Raw genomic sequence first — 24,101 nt, forward strand, 5'->3', positions numbered from 1 at the left:
GGCAAAGAGCAGTGTGAGCAGGGGCATGAGGGACAGCATAGGCAGGAAAATTAGGAGCAGCAAGTGCAGGGGCATAAGGACAAACAAAATTAGGAACATGAGGATGAACATAAAGCGGAGCATTAGTAGGGGCATAAAGAGGAGCTTAAGTTGAACTATGTAAACTGCATTAGAGAAATCCCTCCTATTACCTTTACATGTAATATCAAATAATTTAAGTAAGAGTAAACATATTTAAATGTTTTACCTAATTTACCTTATACTATATTATCATATTATTCCTACTGATGCATTGACATGTAAGCAGCCTTTTAGTACAGCTGATACACACACACATGTATATGTAAAGATCGCTCTCTTCCTTAGAGCTCTCTTAATCTGAATAACCAGTTGGATGGTCAGTAGGAACCCCAGCAACATGAGCTGCGTACTGACAGTGTAAATGACTCAGATACACTCTTTTTCAACAAATACAAGTAAAATATATTTATTCGAGCTGAGATCAAGTTGTTATTCATGAATGGCAGAAGTTAACAAAAACATTTATGACTCTCCTTCAAATTATGGCGTGATCTCTTCCAGCTCAGGAAGCCAATAGTTACTTTCCTCTGGTTGTTCTGCTGAAGACTAACATCACGCATTGATCCACAGTTTTATAACCGATTTCAAATGGTGCTAGAAGGCTGCAGCGGACTCTAAGCACCAGAGGAAATCAGTTATCTTTTAGTGGAGAAAGGGGGGGGGGGGGGGGGGCTATCCTGTGCTCGTCTTCTAAGGCTCACCAACTGCCAGAGCTGTCCTACTGTCACCAAGAACACTGATTTCAAATGGTGCTAGACAACAGAAACACACATCTAAACCACCACGTGAAACCAGCTTCTGGGGGAAGATGTTTTGGTGTTCAACCACAGCTGCAGCGGTGAGATGGACCAATGGCAGGGAGTGACAATTATGTGTTATGTTTTACACTATTATTTTATTTCATTTCACTATCTACATAAGAAGCAGGAACTTGAATACAAGCTGGATGTTGGTTTTGTTATAAAGATACAGGAGTATATCAGGAGAAATGGCCCCCAACGATGAACTGTAAGTGAATACCTCGGGCAGCAGAAACCCAGTGATGATGAGGAGGAGGAGGACAAGCCTCTGCACGGCATGTATCACTGACTGATAGAAGTGGCTGATGCCAAGAAATCCTACCAGTGGCTGGAAAAACCTGGACTGAAAGCACACATGGAGCGCCATAATCAAATGACTGACATAGCGTACAGGTACATCTGAGTGGTGATGGCTAAACAACAGGAGAAAGCAGTAGTGAAAAACTGAAATGATAGACGCTATGGTGGTTCCTGGGCGGCACATTAGGTGGTGCAGTCTTATGAAATCTATAGAGCTTTCAAACTATGTATAATTTGTCATGGCTGTGTCAAGAATCTGGTACAGACCAAAACTACTGCTACTGCTTCTAATAATAAATACTACATATAACAGATACTATAAATAATAAAACCCATTCCTTATCACATTTCAACACAGTAATGTAAGTAATGCAAACACAAGAACATGGATCAGTCAGTCATGCATCGAAAACACACACAGATGTCAGGTTGGTTCAGTCATACTGACATCACTCTTGTGTCAGTCTGTCAGAGGATGAGTTGTCCTGTCAGATGAGGAGAAACATGACAGTGCTTCTTCTTAAACATGTATTTGGTTGTCATGGCAGTGGCTGGCACATGAAAATTCACCTCCAGCAGCAGAGAGGAATTCAAACAGAAAGACATCACAGCAGACAGGGCTGAGAGCGCATGACAGAACCGTCTATGTTAAGAGAAATTCATACCAGATGATGTCAGCTACATACTAAGCATGGTGTTATTTTAGACTTAAAATATACTGATGACATGGTGTTTACATCCTCATACCTACTCATTGATCGTGTAGGGAGGTAGAATAGGGTTGAGAGTAGGGACAGGACAACATACCATAATGCAGATGCCATGTAAAAATGCAAAGTGGTATCAGTAACACTATAGGGGTAATAATAGTAATTCCAAGTGGAGTAGTAATTACAATAGTGGCAGTAATACTAGAAGCAGTACTAATAATTTGTTGGTTGTAGGAGCAGCAGGAGATTTGTCATCACAGATCAGACTCTACAGCTCCAGAGGCAGAAATACCTGCAGAAAGAGACAGAAGAGGAGAGAGAGACAAAAGAGAACAAAACTACAGGAAAGGACATCAAGTTAGTAACATGTATTTATGGAGTATGAATCCACAACCCTTTAGAGTAACAAGAGCTCATTTAACTTCCCTTGAGCTACACCTATGTGACATTGAATGCAACTGACTCTACCTGTCCTGCAGGTGTGCATGTACACACAACAGTATACTTCAACAACTGTTAAAAAAGTGGTAAATCTGTGAGTTTGTTCACTTCTGCAGCTTACAGTGATAATGGTGGCCAATTTACCACTCCAGTCCTTGATTTCACACAAATGTGCTTCTAGTCAGCTACAACTGTTCAGCTGTAGTTAGCTAGTCAATTAAGATAATATTAGTTCCACGTGTTGCTTGAAAATATGGTCTGAGGTAACTCGCAGATTCCTGCAAAAGAATCTTAAATATGCACTTGCACCATTGTTAATGTGCTAAAAGTCAGAGGCTAAATAAGCTAACAAGCATCAACACCAGTCTATATTTCCATGTTGAAGACACCGACATAAAGAAACAGCATTGTTCTTGTATTGCAGTGTAGTTGTATGAAATTGAAAAACCCTGTTTGACTGCTTAGCTTATGTAAACTGGTAGCATTACAAAAGTAAATGGTATGCATGTATTGTATGCATTTACTACACAGTAACTGTGCAGATAAATTAAACATTATTTAATCCTGGCACTTACACATTAACGCTTCCAAGTTATTTTGGTGGAGAGCTCTGTTCACAGGGAAACACCTGCTCAACATAAAACCTGTTAATCCTCTAGTTCCTCCTCTTTTCATTTTGCAAATAACAACACCGTGCATCCCAGCCAACATCCGGTGCGGAGTAGGACAGAGTCTGGCTTTCCAAATCATTAGCTTATAGTTCTAACACCAACATTTAAAACACATGATTACAGAGAAAGACAGAAACTTGTTAAAATGGTGAGAAAAAGATGTGTTTACAAATTTAACCAGCTTAATGTGGATGGGTCTAAACAAAAGGTACAATACAGACCCTTAAAATACAGAGTATTGTTTTCCCTATAGCCCATGCAAACTGCTTTAACATCCAGAGCTTGACAGGCTTAAATAAGTCAGATTTTACCACCAGAGTGTCTCATGTCACAGCACAAAAACCTATGCAACTGACCAGGCTTGTCAGTCAATTTTGCATTGTAGTAGTGGCTCTTACAGGTGTTTGATGGATGGGTGTCATATGATGTGGTTTATCACACTGCCTGAATCCTGTAATTCCACATATAGGCACAAGAGGGCGACTTGACATCTAAAAGCGGGTGCTAAGACTGACTGTTTATCCAGGTAAAATCCTCATCTCTCCTGTCTCTAGTTTGTTGAGGTCAAAGGTCAGGGTCAGCTGTGCAGCAGCAGTGCTGTCAGATACACAAACTAGTTCTAATTCTGGGGGAATAAATAGCACAACACAGCAGATAGATCAGTGGATGGAAACTGATGCAGGTGATGATGGGAACATCTCACTTCACTTCAGCCCTCCATCCAGACTAAAATGTCATTTTTCTCCCTCCAGAACTAAGTTTTCCCCCAATACCTTGCATCTTATGCAAACTTGGTGTTCTAGTGTGCACAGGGTAAACAGAGCTTACTGGCAAAACAATGATGTAAGCTGCCCAGTGAGGGTGGGAGGCTACGTGCCAGCAAAGTTAAGGACACCCTGTCATCTTAAACAAAAGAGGAAGAGGAGATTTAGTAGCTTTTCTTTTGTTCGGGTGTTCAACTGTTAACAGAGGTCTCACCTGGAAATGCTAGAGTGCACAAAAGCAGCGTGTGATATGATACCCTGTCTCTCACCCTGTCTCAAGAGCCTGCACTGGATAAGCAGGTAGAGATAACAGAGGGAGGGATGAGTCTGTCCATGGCCATGAAATGCTCGCAATACTTTAATGTTTCATTCTTGTCATAGCAGAGGGTCTGAGCACAGTTTGAAAAGCGATCCGTTTGTTCAAAGGTTTTGTAAGGGTCAAAACTGGGCTAAAAGAAACTAAAATGAAATGGAAACAGTAGAGGCATACCCTCTGCAGGAGTTAGTGAGGGGTACACAAACACACACACATACACCTCCTGTTTCTTCCTTGTTGTCGGCGCTCACTCTAGCTCCCTGTCCTATTCTCTCCCGGGAGTTGACATGCCAAAACAGAGCCCCACGGTGATGGTGATGTCATCCTCCCTGCTGCTCCGTCTGTCCATCTGTCTGTCTGCCTGCCTCTGTGCCTCTGTGCCTGGAAGCAGAGAAGGTAGAAATGATGTTAAATGATGACGACTGCAAATTTATATAAGATTTTTTGGGGAGGGTTTGAGTCATGGTGCAATACTCCACTGCAGTGATAATCTGGCATCTTTCAAGTCTTTTTTTTTTTTTGGAGACATCAATTTGTCTTGAGGAGAGGATGGTAAATACACAGATGGATGTAAAGATGAGTTAAAGAGGGGGAGCAGGGAATGTTCATGCCATTCCTCAATGACTATTAGACTATGGCACCATTGTTTGAACCATGTACCAGAATGATGTGTATATGAGAGAGTGTGTTTTTGTTTGGAAATGATTATTTCTCTGGTATTTTTTGTGTTCTTGTGATATTTTGATATTCCTTCCCCTTGTGTCCCTGGTGTCTTTGTCGAGTTCTCCTGTTTTATGTCCTGGTTTGTTGTTGGTGATGTTACTTCCTGTCTTTGTTCCGTCTCCCTCCTTTTTTTCAGCCCCACCTGTGTCTTATTAGTAATTATCCCCTTGTGTTTTGTTGCCTTGCTGCTGTTCATTGTGGATTCTTATGTGTCATCCCCTGTTCTCTTTGGATTTCTTTGTTTTTTAACTGTGGATTTTCTTCTTTTTTTTTTTTGTTTACAATATATCATTGAACTGTTTGAGACTGGTCCCTGAGTCTGCACTGGGGTCTCTCCTCCTGTGTCCCACACCCCTCATGTGACAGAGCTGGTGATAATAACTAATATTTTGTTGTGTCTAGACATGAAGGGTTTCACTAAAAAGCTCATTTAACTTCATAATTGTGGGAATTTTGACAGCTTTGAAAAGATTACAATGACATTCTCTAACATCTTTGGAAAAAGTATATTAAAAGAGAGTGTGGGTGGATAACATAGACAAACATAACATTTGTAGATGTCCATGTAAATATAATTAATTTATAATTTCTTTGCTGTTTGAGTTGGTCATGGTCTTCTGGTTGTAAGTCCTGTCATACAGCAAACACTATGTTGTCCTTAAATAAATAATTGCTACGTTTGCAGGCTTTGTATCCTCTGTGTTTGTTCTGACTTTGACAACATCACCTTTCACTTGGCTCCATGTTTCGTGCCACTCAGGGAATTAATCCAATATTTACTTTTAGCTCCAGTTTGGTTTCCGAGTGAAGAAATCCACCCGAGGAGATTATTGTAGTAAGTTAACACTGATAATTGTATTTGGGAGAACAGTGTGACCGGTAATCACATGTTATCATTTTGGCTCTGGTTTTTAAATAGAAAACCTAAACTGTTTTTACTCAGCTGAAAGTCCCCAGACCCCAGTTTGAGTGCTTACCTTCAGTAACTATCATCTTTGTTTGCAACAAATATCATTTAACATTCATTTCCTAAAGGAGGCTTGTGCTGTAGTGCAATGGAATGAAAAAAGAAAGACAGTGTCAAAAACCATTAATCACCCTCATGACTCTAACTCAAGCAGCCCTTCAGACAGACCAGGCACCTCAGGGCTGCTGACCTGATACTGATCCTCCTTTCCTGTCAAGAAACCTCCCCCTGTGAGCCATCTTATTGTTCATATGAATCCATTCCACAAAAATTAGAGCAGCTCGTCAGAGACGCGTGGAAGAGAGAGAGATTCTTGAGAGATTCAGCTGCGAGTTTTTACAGACGGTGAATCACAGAACAGTCAAATAAATCAATGATACCATCCTCCAACAAAAGCAACAGTATTGTATGGCAGCCGAGGATGAATTTTTTCTTTTGTTTCCTGGGACTGGAGAGTGAAAGCTGGCACAAACCCAACTATTCATCTTTGGGAAACCAGCCACAGCATGCAAGTGCCTGTAATACCAAGAAGAATGAGTGTTACACCCCCCCAGGAATGATATAGGCCTAAAATCAGTGACGACATCCACACTATACAGTACCTGGCAGTGCTGCTATTTACATTCAACCTAATATTTACAGTGAAAGCCCCTCTACCTCGCTGGCTGACTTTGCTGTTTTGCTGTGCCTTTTGTCTCCAGGGCACCAGACCAAGCTAGGAGTCTTAATTAGTGGCATGGGACAAACCTGGGGCCAGTGTGTCTCATGCAAATAAGCCAGTGCAACAGTCAGTCCTGAGGCTGATCCCCTTACACCACACAACTCTGCTTGTGTGTGTGTGTGTGTGTGTGTTTTTCCCCCTCCTCTTTTCTTTGTTTTTACATCACAACATCCACACCACACCCATCCACTCAGCCACTCCCTACACTACTGACTTCTCAGATATCTCCCATCTACTCTTTTGCATTTGCTTTTGATAATTTTGTGATAAATAAAGTTACTATGTCACTTAGTATAGCCCAGCGTCTCTCATTTTTGTTGCAGTCTAAGAGCTGGGCCAAAAAGCGTGACTGCAAAGTGAACAGTCACACTGACCGTTCCCTTTGACCACCAAAATCTAATCAGTTCATCTTTGAGTCCAAGTGAATGTTTGTGCTAGAGGTTATAAAATTCCCTCCAGGTGTTCCTGATGTATAGAGTTCACAAGGAGGTGAGGTCACAGTGTGTGCCAAATGTGAAAGGATTCCTCCCAGGCATTTCCTGAGATGTTGCGTTCAGAGGGCCAAAAACATATTTGGTGAGGTTACAGCGACCTTGACCGTTGGCCACCAAAATCTAATCAGTTCATCTGAGTCCAAGGCATTACAGAGATATTGTGTTCACAAGAACGGGACGGATGGATGGAAAGATAGATAGATGGTCAACCCGAAAAAATCATGAGTGCAAAAACACAAACCCCCTCATTTTAATGCCACTCCTGTAGCTCAGGAGACAGAGAGGGTCGTCTACTAAGGTCAGTGGTTCGATCCCCAGCTCCTCCAGCCCACGTGCCAAAGTATTCCTAAGCAAGATACTGAACCCTAAAACTCATCTCTGTGTGTGTGGGTGTGTGTTAGAGTGCTTACTGTACAGAATCGGTGCTGTATGAATGTGTTTGTGAATGGGTGACTGTCACATTATCATTGGTCTGTACAAGTGCACATTCCTTGCAGATTACTTTGTAACATTAACGTAATAATTCTACTGATTACGTTTCAATTCCCTTTTTGGTCAGTTGTTTAAATTCAAAACATTTTGTGCTGGTGCACCCTATTGGTAGTATCAATGAATATATTGTGATTAAAAAAAACCTATAGACACTGACTGCACCAATTTTCACTGGGAATGTTTCGGTTTTATGCAAACAAGACTAACGTTTACAGACAATGGCGATGACAAACCCACAGATAATTATGAAATCAAGCCAAGTCTGCAGTTCCCCTCACCTCTAAGAAGCATTTCAGCATCATTCAGTTCATTGTTTTGGATGTACAGCCTGCAACTTTACAGCTTCCTTTCATCAGTCTGCCTTTAAATCTTGCCAATGATCACTTCTTAATCACAGACATCCCCTAAATGAAAAAAGATTAAGATGGTATTCCTCAAACAATGACTGACTCTCTTGCTATTAAAATCCACGTCATTACTGCTGAGTCATGTAGAACTGAAAGCTGTCTGCTGCCCCCAGAGTGGCCAAATAATATCCATTAATCCTGCTTTAAGCCATCTGAAATCAGGTTCTAGAGGGACATAAAAATCTGACACACAGGGGCTTTAAAATATTTTGTCCATCTGTTTCCATCGTTCTTTCAAGCTTACACAATTTTGCCAAGTATGGTAACCAAGTATGTGTCTTTTGACCTTAATGTGCAGCACATCCATCAGGCTAATAAAAATGCTAATGCTACTGAAAGTAGGAAACTATATCAAACTGCATTACACCTCTGATCTAAGTCAAAATTTGTTTCTGTTCTTGATAACACTTGACTTTAAAATCTGAATCTGTTATAATAGTGAGTCTTACCAATATCAGACCCATGCTATGTTAAGTACCATGTCTGGGTTTGAAGACTTGACCCTATAGGGCCCTTTATTGCAGTTAACCGATGGATTTATGGATAAATGTCAGGCTCTCAGACAGACCACCACTGGTTATCACATCAGTGACATTACCATAAAGCAACTCCTGCTGTAGTAGTCTGCATAGCCTTGGGTTCCTGTGTATGTTAATGTGCGTCAGCGGTGTGGTTCAGGCGGAGGTCATGCAGAGGAAAAGCCCAGGGGTGCGCAGCCGTGAGCCTCGGCGTGCAGCGTTATGCTAATGGAGGCATTGCTGATGGCGGCAGGAGAGAGCATCAATCTCAGCTAAGGACCATGATGATACTTAAAGTCAGCAAGGCAGCTATGCCTCACAGTACCACAGAGACACACACACACACACACACACTCACTCAACACAGCTGAGAATGATACTGCACAGACAGTGACACTAAGCAGAATTAAAGTGGATTTTGCAGTTTACTGTAGCCTTTGTCGAATCTACATTTCACACCATATTTTCCAAATTCATATTTCATGCCATGGTTTCAGACCTACAGCAGCTTACAATTAACTGCTGTTGTGGAAAACAAAGACATGCCGTATGACACGGATGTAATGTGATGACAGCTCCTGTGTAAGGCAGTATATTTGTTAAGCATTATTTCCTGGAGGAGAGGGCTGTTTTTTGTTGCAGCAATTCACTGCCGTGCTGTGCCTGTGTCCACTTATTAACTCTGATTGGGTTTTTATCTGGATCTGACACCCTTTGTATGATATGATATTAGAATATATAGAATTGAGGATGAGACGTGAACACTCTGAAAACTTCATGGTCATCCTATCACTAGAGTAAAACTGAGAAATGTTAGAATTCATACCCTGAGGACTTGAATATCTCTGGCACAATCTGGTGACACCCAGCTGTTAGATTTAATTATATTTCATACAGTCATGGATCACTATCGATTAAGCCGTCATAACTCACTCCACTTACGGTCACATGGCTCTACACAAACCCAGAATGGGGGGAGGTTAGGATGATTCTACAGGCGTATGACTGATAGGGGGCTTAAAAAAAATTAGAACATGAAGTAAAGTAAGGGCATTTTCATTTCCTTATTCGCTTATTATTCTTTCTTACATTGTACTGTAGATGATAATATTAATCTATCTTAATTGAAGAGGTTAATGTATATTTAACTTCTAATTATCTTAAGTTATTCATTAATGTTGAGAGAATTTTCCATTCATTCATTTTACCATTAAAATTATATTAAAATGGCCTTTAGCACATTTCTTACAGTGGGAATTCCACTGTATGCAGACTGTTGCATGCATGTCTGCACAGTGCTATATTTTCAGGGTTGGTGTGATGGTAGCGTGATGGGCCCAGTGGGATATCTTTTCACAGGGACCCACAGTCCCTATAGCACATACCTGCACATACCTTATGGTATTTTTATGATTTGAAATATCTATGTCTGTCACGAGTGAACCAATGTATGAATCCAATATCCCACAGACAGGACTGAGAGTTGAACTTATGTATATGTTCTACTGAAGAAAAGCAGTGAGGAGATGCATGGCCTGTTTCTGATCTGTTTTCTGTCTGGATTGTGAATACACCTTATCCATGCTGCTGGATAACAAATATAAATATAAGGTTTTGATTTTCCCTCTCACAGGGGCAGAAGCTTTGACCTGAGGTTGGGACTCATTAAAAAAGACACATTAAAAAGTGAACCAAATTCTCTGAATGACAAACAAGGCCGGGTACGATGAATGGCAGCAGAAAATGGATAAAAGACAACTTATGATTGGCACAAACGAAAAGAATCACAACAAACACTGACGGTGTCCTGTGAGTAAACACTCATGAGCCTCACTGTTCCTGCGTTTCCAAATGTTTTCCCCTGGTTCTCTTTTTCCATCTTTGAGAGAAGAGAGAACAAAACAAAAACCTCTTCTTCTGGAGAAGTTCAAACATCTGGCTTTGTTTGGGCTCAGTTCCGGGAACAGATCACAACTCGCAGTCCACTCCCAATGCCAGGGCGGCCAGCGTCCCCTGGACACAGATAAACAATCTTAACAGCTCAGTTTGAAGCAAGGGGTAAAAATAGCAGCATACAGCCACTCGTCAATCTGAAATTAACTGGAAAACAGGCCATGAGGAGAGGTTGGGGGTGGGCGGGCCTTCCACCTCTTACTCAGTAGAGATGTGCACTGCCAGGAAAAGGGGGCGGGGGGGGGGGGGTTTAAAAGAGGGTGGGAGGTTGTGCTGTAGGCCTCTTATCAAATGGATGGATAGAGTGGTGTGATGTGGGGGTCACCTGGGAAGGGTGAGGTATGTCATCATGACAACAGTCTGAGTCACTCAACTGGGAACACAGGCTGATATCAGAGATTAGAGGATGCGGCTTTTAGATTTTAAAAGTGAAGGAGCGAGGGGTGGGGGGTCGACCGTGGGCAGCTCTGACATAATCTTGACACATCACCCATTTACGGTAAAACAAGATATTTAGTCATTTCTTAACCCATAACACCACCTACTCACCGCTCCAACCCCTCACCAGCTCAAACACACACACATAGACAGAAACACACACACACACACACTATCCAAAACACTTACACACATATACAAATTACAAAGAGCAGCCTTTATTGGTAATGTTGTGCCAAAAGCACCTCGTCACATAAATCAAACACTCCGGCCTCACTGCCAAGCACACAGCAGGCTTGTGATGAATGCATTTAGGCTTGAACAAACACACACACACACAGTTACTCAGCAAAACCACTAACCACGAGCCAGCTTGTAAATCCTCAACTTCCCCTCTGCTTCCCTCTTGGCTCTGTGCCACAGCAGCTTCCCAAAATGAGCAGTGTGTTACAGTAAGAGTTGTTACATTCCAGGAATCTCCTGTCTGCCAACACATCACCACTATGAGTCTACAAAAATGTCCTCATCTGAAGCCTAATATCCCCCGATTTCAGACAGACCTCCTGATATCTGACTGTGCTGCATATAAGTGGCTGTTTTGTTAGAAAGTGTAGGCAGACTGACTGTGAGCGAAAGACTCACATCAAGGTCTGCTGGTAAAAGTGTAAACAGTGTGTCTGCAAATGAAGGATCATTTAAAATTTGTTGGCAGCAGTTCAGCGTTCAACATCTCTGATATGATCTGTGAACATGGAAAGTGTGATACTGAGTGAAAGCATTGCTTGTTTCTTTGCTCTTTTCAGGCCTCCTTTTTGCTTTTTCATTGTTTTCATTCCCATCTTCTTAGTTTTCAAATAAAATGTTCACCATGTTCATGCTAAAAGTTAATTAACACTAATCACATGCTCTCTGTGTATGAATGTAAATATTCCATGTATAAACAAAAGCTGGATTTATTTTTATTTTTTTCAGTTTCCAGTGTTTTTTCTGTTATTTTTATTGGATTTATTCTACATCTAAATGTCATGTGCATTATTTTGATTTCTCCTAAATTAAGACATATTGGGTATCTTTGGGCAATGCTGAGATCTTAAGCAGACTGTAGGTTTGAACAATACTTCACCACAGTTTGGGTTCGTGAAACTGAACAGACCAAAGTGTAGTTAAAGAAATTACTGTTGATTTTATGCCGCTCATTATTTTGTGATGTGTCACTTCTTACAAATGGTGAATATCTTATCTAGGAACCAGAGTCTTGCCTGCGTCACTTTGAGAGACACAGATAATATATCTGTCTCGCTCCATCACTGGCTTTTGTACCTTCTCAAACCCATAGGTGGACCACCATGGGCACGGATACAGAGCATAGATCCCTGCAGCAGGAAAACATAAGGTTCACACATCACTACACACTCTCAGAAGTAGTGGTTTCCATTGAAGTTGAGCAGCCTTTGCTGTGCAGTGAACTGCTCCCATGAGTGCCAGCGCCAACTCTGTCAGCCTTCTAACAATCAATGGCAAAGCAGGAACCATTTTCCCCTCTGAGAACAAAATCAATAATGACAGGATTTCCTGCATGTCGTTGTCAAAATCTGTCATTCACATCACACCGGGTTGCAATATTATATAACTGGATAGAAAAGATACTAATCAGGCCTCAGAGAGAGTTCTGTTTCAAAGACCTCTACACCTTAAGAAAACCACTATCATGTGGGAAGCATTCTACAGGAGGAAGTATAAACCAATGCAAAAAAATGAGCAGACTTACTTTTCACTTTGTCTGTTGAAGGTTATGGTGTAGAAGAAAAAAGCAAACCACTGGCAGGTGCCTTAATCCTGCTCCCATGATCCTCAGTTTAAATAGCTTGATAATCAACTCACAAATACAGACACAAATAAACTTCCTCTGATAATGGGACTGATTAATTCTGATAGTACGGAACTACTGACTGTGACCTTTTAGCACTAATAACAAAACTCAAAAGGAAAAAGAGAAAACTTTGTAGGTGTACACACCAAACACACGTCTGCTGTGTGTTACATACAAATGTCATGCACTGGGCTGTCAGTTATCAGTTTGTCATGACATGCCTTCACCAAGTGTATTGTGTCTGACGTAACAATTCTGTGTCTAAGTTAAGACATGAGGGTAAAACAAAGGTTCTCTCTTGTTGCACAGAAACAGAAACAGGAAGTATGGTTTTACTAAGCCAATGTCACATCATGAACCCCCCCCCCAACTCTGCCAGGATTTACAGACAACAATGGTGACATGGGAGTGATAGGCCCTGAGGGACATTATGAACACCCAGTTTCTGACAGTATGTCCTCCATTCAGCTGAATAAAACAGGAGACAGATTAAGTTGTGAGAAGTTAAAACAAAGATTGTAAATTAGAATTAGAATGCCTTTACTGTTATATACAACGAAATTTTGAGTGCTGCTCTTGTTAGGTGCCACAAGTTAAAAACCCACTCTCCCACATACATCCAAACACGATTTTAGAAACAAGTTAATGGTGACTAAGCTAACCTAACTGACTAACAGGTATTTGATCATTCGAGCTACCTTTAGCTTGAGTAATGTGACCCAAACAGACAACAGCCTGGCCAGCTCAGACTATGGACAGCTAGTAATCAGCTAGTTCATTATTCTCTAACAAATGATTTTAAAACTATACACAAAAGTATACAATATACAATAAAATAACATGACTTACTGAATTGAGTCTTTTTCCATAAATTTTGTGGTTTAATTCCTGCTTTGGTCTATCAATCACTGATCAAATCTTTATGTATGCTGGCAACTAACTGTAATAGTTACACCAAAATTTGGTCACTGAAGAAAAGGACATCCACTTCCTCTTGCCAACAGGTCCAACTTTGTTTAACTCATTCAATGTGCACATGGCACAGGTTCAGTCTGACTGAACTTTGACTCGCTAATATCCAGCCAGTTAGAGAGATAGGGTGGGGAACCGGTGGCTAGTTTGCTAGTTGGTGCTTGCTGGCAACCCTGCCCACATTGTTTGTGGCCAATACGTATTACATATTACGTATTACGTATTTGTATTGCCATTCCTGTCTGACTGCAGCATAAACCTATCTGATGTTAGGACTGATCCTGTGGGACTGGCCTGTAAACAACCAGAACTGGACTTTCAGCAGCTGGGCAAGAACCAGCTTTGGAACAATTCATGTTGACAGATTTTTTTTAATGCTGTCCCCTTAGTGACCTCATGACGAATTTACAGGCATTCCAATCAAAACCTCCACCATGACCACACACATACACACACACACACACACATTAAAGAGCTGGATGAGATCACAGCCCCCGCTCCTCAGTAGTGTTTGTGCATCCTCTGAGACCTGCAGAGTCAGTGCTCACAGCATGCTAACGTCCGCCACGGCACATAAACACATCCTGGTCTGACACGGGCTCTACATCGCTACTTTCAACTCAAACAAAGTGCCTGGTGTGGCCGCTGCCAGCTCCCAGCCCAGCAGGAAGTGATGTCAGGCAGGCTCGCCACCACAGGTGTGGCTGCTCTCACAGGCTGGCTCCAATTTCTTAGCTTGGACAGGCTGAGCAGGTACAGGAGAGGACTTAGGGCTGGGCAATTAGACAAATAAAAATATTCTGTAAACTGTAGGCTTGAGCAGCATCCTGCTGAGAAACATGCTAGGACAAATAATTTGATTTGAACTATATTTAGAACCTTAAGAAGGTAGCCTTAACGCAGTCAATATGCAGGACAGTCTCTGAGCAGCTGTGACACCAGCAGAACTGTTGCCACAAGGACCGTATGGGGGCTTTGGGAGCAGTCCACCCAAAGTCCACCCTGTGGAAAGCAGCCAACCGTACCACTGCTACACGCAGATCATAGTTCCAGGGTCCAGCCATCTCCAGCTAAGAAGACAGCACAAGTAGGCTAAACACTGCAATACCTGCTCATGACTCAGTTAGTGTCAAAGTAAATAAACTTAATCTGTAAATCTCAGTCACAGAGTGAATGGGTTGTCATGAAGTTTGGAACAGACGTTGATGGTCCCCAGAGACTTACTGACCTGTAACTGATCCTCTCACTGATCCTCTGACTTTTTAACCTTTAGCACCACCAGCAGGTCAAATTTACCATTTATCAAGTAAAACAGACCCACGTGTGTCTGAAGCATTAGCACAAAAGTTGGCACAAACATTCATGGTTTAGGATGAAAGAGGATGAAACTTGATGACAATGGTGACCCCCCTGACTATACCATGAGCACCATGTTGCTGCTGGATGGATTGCCATGACATTTGCTACAGACATTTGTGTTCCCCTCTGCGTAAACTATAACAACTAATATTTCAACTACCATCATCATCAGGAACATTTCAGTTTGTACAATATTTTGGTTTACAAACAAATGAGTCTATTAGACTCATTAGCCTCAGCTGTGAGTAGTGTTAATTACCTAATTTTAGCATGAACGTGGCGAACATTTTATTTGAAAACTAAGAAGATGTGAATGAAAACAATAAAAAAATAAATAAAAAGGAGGCTTGAAAAGAGCAAAGAAACAACACAACACTTTCTTGATATTCACTGAAAAATATACAGTAAAAAAAAAGTTTGTCCTCTAATATTATTTTTAGTTAAACACACCAATTAATTAAATTGAAGGATGTACTGTGTCACCCAGTCTGACAGCTCTGAACATGCATGCTCTCTGTGTATGAATGTCAATAGTCCATGTATAAACAGTGTGATTGCTGCTGTGTTAACTTGCCTCCTGCCCAGCAGCTTCAACTCCTAGCATTAAAACCAACAAGGAAAAAGAAAACACTGGGGGATGTTTCATTCATTCATTCCCAACCAGCATTCAGCACCTCATCAATCAATCAATCAATACCCCCAGATTTTCACCTCTCATCCTCTACACCTTTGCCTGACTGACAAACTCTCCCTGTGCAGTCTGCCTGGTGTTTGTCTGATGACAGCAGAGCATTACTGAAACATGGCGGGGTAATTGTTTCTGGCAGGAGGGATGGATCAGAGCCCAGCGGATCGTCTTACCATCGCTGACACAAGTTCACGTGGGAAAGCAGGCAGTCAGGTAAACAGACCCAGGTGGGTACTGCGTGGAGCAGTTTTGAGCACTCACCGCACATAACACACACACGCACACACTCACAAATATACCCTCCTGTAAACAAGCCCGGTGTTAGATCTGCATGTTATAAACTCATTAAATAAGAGTTATAGCTGTAGTCTGTTTCACTCACCGTCTCCTGTGTCGTGGTGTGTGTAGGTGAGTGTGTGTTTGCCTCTATCTGCTTGTCCTCTCCTCCTGCCTCCTCCCCAGTTTTCCGTCATGACTAACATTTGTCAGCAAACATATTCCTTTTCTTCAGAATTTGAACACAATGACAGCATCTGGTTCATCAGAACAGTTTATTTTTCTTCACCCTGGAAGTAGCTGCTAACTGAGCAGCTACCTCCACTAATAGTTCTTGACAGTGAGTTATACACTCCCCTCTCTCTTTCTCTCTCTCTGTGTGTGTGTGTGTCCTGTCCTACTAAACATAGTGGGTGTGTCTCCCTGAAACAAGTCAAAAAATGTGAGTAAAGAGGAGGAAGCACACACCCACAGCCGAGCGGACTATGGATCTGCTCTGTTACGTGTGTGCATATAATAGGTGTGACTGCACTGTATATAAGTGTGTGGGGGTATGTGCGCATGTGTTTTTGTCCAAGCTTCATTTTGCCTCTCAGTTTCTGTCACAATTTCCTTGATTCCAGTATACAAAAACACATTTGTGCCCAAAGATAACTAACATGATCCCAGGAAAGCTGGAACGATGGACAGGGAATAACAGGAGAAAGTGGAATACTGGCTAATGTTTCACAGTACACTGACTTAGAATTGATAACCCTGGCAGTGTTAGTGTTAAGCTACCCAGCAGGACCAAACACACACACCATCTCCCTTCTGTAGTCAAATAAGAAAAAAAGTTCCTCAGGGCTCAAAATTGTGCGCCGTTAGCCACCAACATTTAAGTAAATGGTAAACAGCGGGAGGATGAGAGCAGACGATGAAATCTATAAAAAGAGCCCTGTCTCCATGGCGATGCCAGAGGCAAAGAGCGTTTCTGTTCAAGTGGCTGTGTACTTCCTGCCATCATATGTCCATCCTTCAGCATATTGCACTGAAACTAGATCAGACTCCAAGGTAAAGCTAAGTCGCAGTTGTGTTTGTGTGACTTATCCCTTTAACTAACTCCAGTGATCTGTGTCAGGTGTGTAACACAGCTATCTGGGTCATAGCAGTAAACAGAAATACAGCTGCTCAGAGAAGGTGAGAGCAGGAGCACAGGAGCTGTGTCTCAAATTAGAAAGCGTGATCCATGGCTGCACTTTCACACACACACACACACACACACACACAGCTGGGTGGGACCTTTACAAGTGTGTGTAAGGGTGTGTATGTGCATAAGAGAGAGATACTGCACACATGTGACCTGAGCGATGAGCAGGTTTCTCACTAATGAGGCCGAACCTTACTTTACCTCCCGCAGAGATTCACCTTTTGATGGAATGAGGCTTCTATTTACACACACACACACCACACACACACACACACACACACACACACACAGATGAGCTACAGCATAGAGCAACAAGAACAACTATATAGACCCTCCTTGTCAATGCACACTAAGTCTACATTCAGGCTAATGTGTTTTAGAGCCCCTAAAACAGAGAGTGTTTGAAATGCTGCTTGCCCCATTTTAGTTTGAAAACTCTAGGGTTGTGTTTTAGTCTGGTTGGGCAGAAATGGAGCCTTTTGGAAACAATGACACTCTTGCTCACTTCCTGACTGGGCCTTATGAGTAGGGTTCAGATTACATCAACAATAGGTAAAGGTCAGGTTAGGGTAAGGTTGTTGTTAAGATACGAGTTAAGGTTAGGCATTTAGCTGTGTTGGTTAAAAGACAACTCAGGTATTTTTGAACCTGGGCCTGAGTGTTCTGAGAGTGTTATGTGTCTGTGTGTGAGAGGGAGAACGTTTCATCTGCCTTTAAAACAGCAAAATCAGTTAGTTTCAGTTGAATCACTATAATGGTGGAATCATTCACACAGGTAAAGTAAATCCAAGTTCAGCTTTGGTAAAACTGGTGAACTGTTTTAGGTTTCTTTGTCTTTCTATTGGCTCTTTGATTATTATGGACAACCACTTAGCTAGCAAGTAATAACCTCAGAAATGTCAGTAAGTCATTAATAACAGATCATGAGCTTCTCATTAAGTCATTCATACAATTTTCTTTATATAAGTCATCAAGTCTGCAGTTGTTAATGGTTCTAAATAAGATGCCGATAAAAAGTGTGTTAATAGGTCTTAATAAAAGAGCCTCTTTTTCTTAATAGAAATGGTAAATCTTCCTGATGAAGTAAAGAAATATAAAAACCAGAGTCACCAGTCAGAGCAAGCCACAGGCTGTTGTTATTAATGTCTTATGACTGTTCTATAAAACACTAGTAAAACATTAAATAAGAATTAATAAAGCTATTACTTCTAAACCCTTCACAAGAGGTGCCTTTACAAAACAGTTGACAGTGGTTATATAAATGCTAATACAGCCAATTTAATTTCATGCCCTCACTGAAACTGATGATATTAAACACATGACACCAGCTACACAAAACTGTCAAAACAATAAGTCACACACTCTGGTACACTCTGAGATAGAAAAGAAAAAAAGCTGCTCTTTCCTTCAATGTAAAGACCTAGTGTGTTTGTAAGGGTGTATCTGTGTGTGTGTGTGTGTGTGAGAGAGAGAGAGAGAGAAAGAGCACGTGTGGGAGAGAGTACACTGTACACAAACTTCACTGCTTTTGCCTCAAACCACAGGACACTGCATGAAAACACACAAAACATAAAACGCATGCCTGTGGTTCACCATCACACACACTCCCACCGCTGTGTTTGTGTGTGGAGCAGTGTGTGTGTGTGTGTTTTTGACAGGTGCTAGCACACAATAAAGAAGTCAGAGAGTCAGTTTCAGTGGCAGGAAAGGTCAGTTTTCATCATCATGTGTCACAGCTAAACCATTGTGAGTGTGTGTGTTTTGTTTTTTAGCTGTCTTTAAGGAATACCATTTCCTATCAGCCCTAGATATTTGCAGGTTAAACAGCTCACAGTGAGTGAGTCAGGGGGCTGTGGTCTGTAATAATCCTCTAACATATGTCTGTAATAACAGCAAAAAAGTTGAGTGTCTGTCTACAATAACAGCAGCACTCAGGACAGTCGAGAATCTTTGGTAAGTGCACATCTGTGATAACAGTGGGAAGGCGGAGAGTCTTTAGTTAGTTCATCTGTGTTAGTCCACTGTCTGTTATGACAGCCGGACAGTCAAGTGTCTGTGGTTAGCTAACAATAACAGCAGGAGAGATGAGCATGGTGGTTATGTGAGCGTCTGTGGCTGGTTCATGCATGTAATAGCAACAAGACAGTCAAACGCCTGTGGTTAGTTCACATGTCTGTTATAACAACAGGTCAGTTGACACCACTGAATCAGTTCAATCACTGTGTGACCTGCATACTTGTGCTATTTCATCTACAGTTACTGCTATGGTTTAACAGTTAGCACTGTCCTGTAATTATTACTTGATGTTTGTTCTCTACAGATATTTAATAAATGTGATACATGCTAACAAACTGGAAATGAAATCAAAAGCTTTGTGCACTGCGTTACACAATCCTTATCAAATATCAAATGCAACACATCTACTAAAACACAGCAAATGAAACACAGCTGGCGTTCCTCTCCTTATTCCTCCATTCACTCATCTCCCTCCATTTTTTGGTCTTCCTGTCCTGCTGCCAGCACACATCATCGTCAAGACGCACACATCCACACACTCAGATGAAGCCGTTAAGGCCACACAGTGTGATTAGGAGGCAAAGTTCACAATCGGAGGGAGTGGCATGGTGTTTAAGGGCCAGGGAAAAACACACACACACAGGCTTTCACAACAGGTAGGATCACGCTGTTCGCCCACACACACATTCTTCTCGTTCCACAACCAGGTAACACACACACACACACACACACACACACATATATATATATATATATATAAGGGGGGGTGTGCCAGTGGTGTGTCATTCCAATCCTGTTAAGTAATGTGAAGCCCATAGGCATCTGAAGCATACATTAACTTCCAGTGACACTTCTAGAGATAGAGAGAGAGAGAGAGAGAGAGCACATGGTTACATAAGAAGTTCCTCTGAGATGGACAGTGTGTCTTTACTGGCTGTCCTCTGTGATCAGCAGTCAGCCATGCTGCCCCACAGGAAAACATAAAAAGACTTAGAATTACCACTCAACATAAATAAATGCATGCAGGGAACAATATTAAACCATGAACAAACACATTAACAGAGTACTTCATCTCTCCACAGATCTCTGTTCCCACAGTGTTTCTCTTTTACAAAATCCATCTCAGTATACAGGCTGTTCACCGGCTCTAACCTTTGACCTCTTTCCTGCTGCTGTTTATGTCGCTCTTAAAGGAACGGATGCTACTTGTTTAAGATTAATGCATAATGAAGATGCCATTGTGATTAGGTCAAACATTACTAAGAGCACAGTATGTTGTTGGCGGGGACCTTTGGACGGCCTTGGTGGACAGACTAAAATGCTAGCAGGTTATAATCTACTTCTACTGATATCCACTGCAAAAGTGTTCATTACAGAACTTAAATTACATTTCAGTCCTATGAGAGATTAATCTGCCCTCCTGTAATACAATCAGGCCAAAATTTCCACTTAAAAGAAATAACTAACAAGATTAAGAATCTGCAGCCATGTTAGCAGCTCTGTGTGGCTGTATCTAGGCACAGTGGAGCTTTGAGCTTGTTGAGCTTTTTGCATCGCAATGACCATGCTAACATGCTGCTGAATAACAGGTGCACTGTTTACCATATTCACCATCTTATTGTAGTGTGTCAGTTTGCAGACATTTGCTTATAAGCACTTAAGATGGTGTGCTAAGTATGAAGGGAATCCTTTATTACCACCAGAGACTTTCAGTTAGTTTTTGGGGGAACAATGAACAGTGAGCAGACAACTGATCAGAAAACCAAATAATATGCTTGGGGATGTAATAGTCTGATGCTATTCTGAAAATGATCTCACTGTATGAACTGTAAATCTTTCAGAACTGCTCCCCAGTGTCAGAAAAGAACACAAGGTGAGTTAACAGTTAAATCCCAGCATTGGCTCAGAAGATATAAATATTTAATGATTAATGATATTACACACACACCTTTTTGGAGTGTTGTAAGTTGGTAAAAAAAACGCACCTGAAAATAATTACTGAAATCATGTTGATGATTGCTTCTGCCTTTACAATCTGCAAATATTCGTTTTTTTAAACATTTATTAATTTCCTCATGGTACATGAGGATTTTTTTCCTGGATTGCTCAGCATCCGCTCAGAGTAGATTTGATCAGCCAACTACTCAGCTCACCAATCTTATATTAAAGTGTCAGTCAGGTCGGTTCCAGAGCTGATTTAAAGATGATTGCAGGTCAGTTCTGATGCTGAGCTTTGCAGGTACGTGCTACGAGTCTGGACAGAAGATGTTTGAAAAATGTTTGCAGCACAGATTCACTGTGAAACATTTATAGTTTCCAAACTTAAGTCAAGTCTACTCAGGTGATGTTGCATTAGTCATTTTCTCACAGTTTAAGAAGCCCCCCCAGACCAACAGAGGACATTCTAAATCTCTTTTCACAGTTGTACCTTTAAGTGTGAGGAGGTGGGCATATGGTACACTATACACTACAATTTATAATAAACCCATCCTAGCTATAGAAATATAAGTCAATGGCACACATACCCTCTAAATATATAAAGTATTTTCATTCTCCTTTCACAGACAGGTAGACAAGAGTCTGGCCCAATATGAACATCCAAATCTTTTCTACTGGTTTGATACAAATCAAGTTTTTACTGGTAGGTACTGATAGATACACTTTCACCTCTCTCTTCTTTTCTATGTTACCAAATGAACTGGTGGCTATAAATGAAAATATTACAACCTTAAACAGTGCTACATACTGGAGTGATGTTTGACAGCATTTCAAGCTTTAAGCAGTGCAGTGTAGTGACTGACTGAATCGAGTTTTCTCCTCGGGGCTAACTGTAGCTGTAGTTGTGTGCACTCACTGCTGAGATACCACAAACCTATAAAAACCTGTGGGCTACTCTTGACTCCACTCATCCGGACTACCTGCTGATCACACCAGCTCTTGTACGTGCTTGCTGCACTTGACACTTCCTGTACACACTGAACCGTAGCCTGTGCCCCTGAATGCTGAAGAGACTGGTCGGGAGCTTTGGGCCTCACCTGATTTCTTAACGTACCAGAGTCAGACTCAGTGCTTTGTAGCCTGTTAACTGGTTAGCGTGTGGATCTCACTCCTGATCCAGTAGGGGTTAAGGGCCTTGGGCCTTGCTTAAGGACACCACAGTGGTCATAATGACCACTTTCACAGCAAGCTTGTTAGACATCTTTTAGCACGTCTTAGTGTTAGTGAGTATTTTGCATATCATTTGAATACTTTTATTGTCTCCTTTTATTGTAAGCCCTAAAAATGTACACATGGCATCAACACAATATTATCACACACCTCTTAAACACTTCTTTATGTAGCCAACACCTTCCTACTGTTTAATTTCCATTCCATACTGGCGCATCATGTTAGTGTGTCCTGCACTCTTATGGCCCGCAAGGTGCAAAACACTCACTACAAGGAAACTTGAAATACTTGAAATACTCACTAGATTTAGTGCATTGCACCTGGTACACACAGAGGGAGAAGGACACTTCAGCAACCCAGCACACATGAACACAGTGATCTGATCTTAGATCAGTGATGAGCTAATGGATATACTTCTGTCCTGCAGCACATTACACAGGACAATGGATGTACTGTGGCACAACAGACATGTCCAGCTCCATATCCACACATATACACTGCCTCATAATAATACCTCTATGTAATGCCCTATTGCACAAATATACCAGCATAGTTACAGCCTCCTGCCACTACAGATTCATTAAGTAAGAATTCTATACAAATGTCATCTTGAGTCATGAGTACACACAAACTGCAATTACCTTCCACTGACACTAGAGGCTGCTTCACGAACACTGCCTAATGCAGCCTTATGTGCTAAGAGGCAATTTGAAGGAAAAGCCTACAGCTAACAACAGTGCTTTTTCCCCACCATCGCACCGTGCTAACATATCTCCATCAGCTGGGCTGTCCATGATTTTATTGGCCAAATGTTAACAGAAATGTGCTCTGAGTAATTTGTGGGTAAACATCAAAGGAGCGTTCTGTATGTGATTTCCCTGAGCGATCAGAGCAGCAGCACTGAGCTCCTGTAGAATGGAGATCATAGTGATAATGAATGTGTTCACACACCAGTCAGAAAGGTAGAATAACAGCAAACTGTTTTTATGTTGATTATGGTAAGACAATTCACAAATATTATCTTTGTAATATTGTAGAACTACAGACAAACAGGATCTTCGCAGACCTTAGACATAAATCATTGATCTGATTGACAGCTACAACCCCTGCATTAACTAAACAAGTTGCATTTCAGTTCAAATGAGCATCAGCCACCTGAATGGTGAATGGAGCTTTTGACCATGAGATGTACAACAGAGCAATGTTTTTATGAGCTGGCTATGTTTGTGGAACCCCACAGGGACGAGCATGACAAGAATTAATTAAAATATAAAAGTATATCAAAATATACAGCAGTAAAAATACCATAAAGTGCAATAGTAGGGCAAAAAAAGTAAAAAATTAAAAAAAAAATGTTTATATATAATAAGTTTTTTCTCGCTATTCTACTGATCAAGAGCTGACAGTAGTAACACACCAAGAAAATTCATTCAACTTGTTTGTTCAGCCACAAGCATGCACACTGTAGCCTGACTAATACTATATTTTCAATGCCAGTACCTTGGTTTATATTTTAGAGTTCTAAATATCCAATAGTAATACATCTGTGGCTGCACTTTTTTTTTCTGTTCACATATGTTGTGCTGTTGATATTTGGAGACTTGACTCTGACTCTGACCTTGTCAAGCCCTACGGGGAATCAACAAGCTCAGCACAGCAGGGAGTGGGGTGTAACAATAATAACTATCCCCTGTGCTGTGTGCTCTGCGGTGGGGCTTTTCAAATGTTACTCGAACAGCAGTAGCAGCGAGTGTTAGCTTACGAGGG

At 41.3% G+C, this 24,101-nt stretch overlaps 1 long non-coding RNA gene across 1 annotated transcript in view; it reads right to left on the reverse strand.

The window, feature by feature from the left end:
- Positions 1-459: 459 nt before the first annotated feature.
- LOC108897452 (uncharacterized) overlaps positions 460-24,101 on the reverse strand; it is a 54,235-nt gene continuing 30,593 nt past the window's right edge. Inside the window, exon 2 of the long non-coding RNA XR_001963298.2 lies at positions 460-4,464. This is a non-coding gene — a long non-coding RNA (uncharacterized LOC108897452). The remainder of the gene's footprint in view (positions 4,465-24,101) is intronic.

Source organism: Lates calcarifer, linkage group LG18 (assembly GCF_001640805.2).
Source record: "Lates calcarifer isolate ASB-BC8 linkage group LG18, TLL_Latcal_v3, whole genome shotgun sequence".
In the NCBI taxonomy this organism is placed as follows: domain Eukaryota; kingdom Metazoa; phylum Chordata; class Actinopteri; family Centropomidae; genus Lates; species Lates calcarifer.